A 362-nucleotide genomic window follows, 5' to 3' on the forward strand; every position below is an offset into this window, starting at 1 on the left:
AGTACAATATACACTACACCGTAGTACAAAGTATTTCAGTACAAAATACATTGTACTGTAGTATAGTAAATTCTAGTACAACAGTACTACAGTATAGTGCATTTTGTACTGAAAATTTTTGTACTACAGTATAGTGCATTTTGTACCGAAAATTTTTATACTACAGCACTGTTCATTTTATACTGAAAAACTTTGTACAATGGTACAGTGTATTTTGTACCGAAATATTTTGTACTACAGTATATTGCATTTTGTACTGAATTTCAATACACTACAGTGTAGTGCATTTTGTACTGAATTTCAATACTCTACTGTATACTGCAGTATATATTATTTTGTATTGAAATAGTCTGTACTACAGT

Source organism: Glossina fuscipes, unplaced genomic scaffold, assembly GCF_014805625.2.
Source record: "Glossina fuscipes isolate IAEA_lab_2018 unplaced genomic scaffold, Yale_Gfus_2 114, whole genome shotgun sequence".
In the NCBI taxonomy this organism is placed as follows: Eukaryota; Metazoa; Arthropoda; class Insecta; order Diptera; family Glossinidae; genus Glossina; species Glossina fuscipes.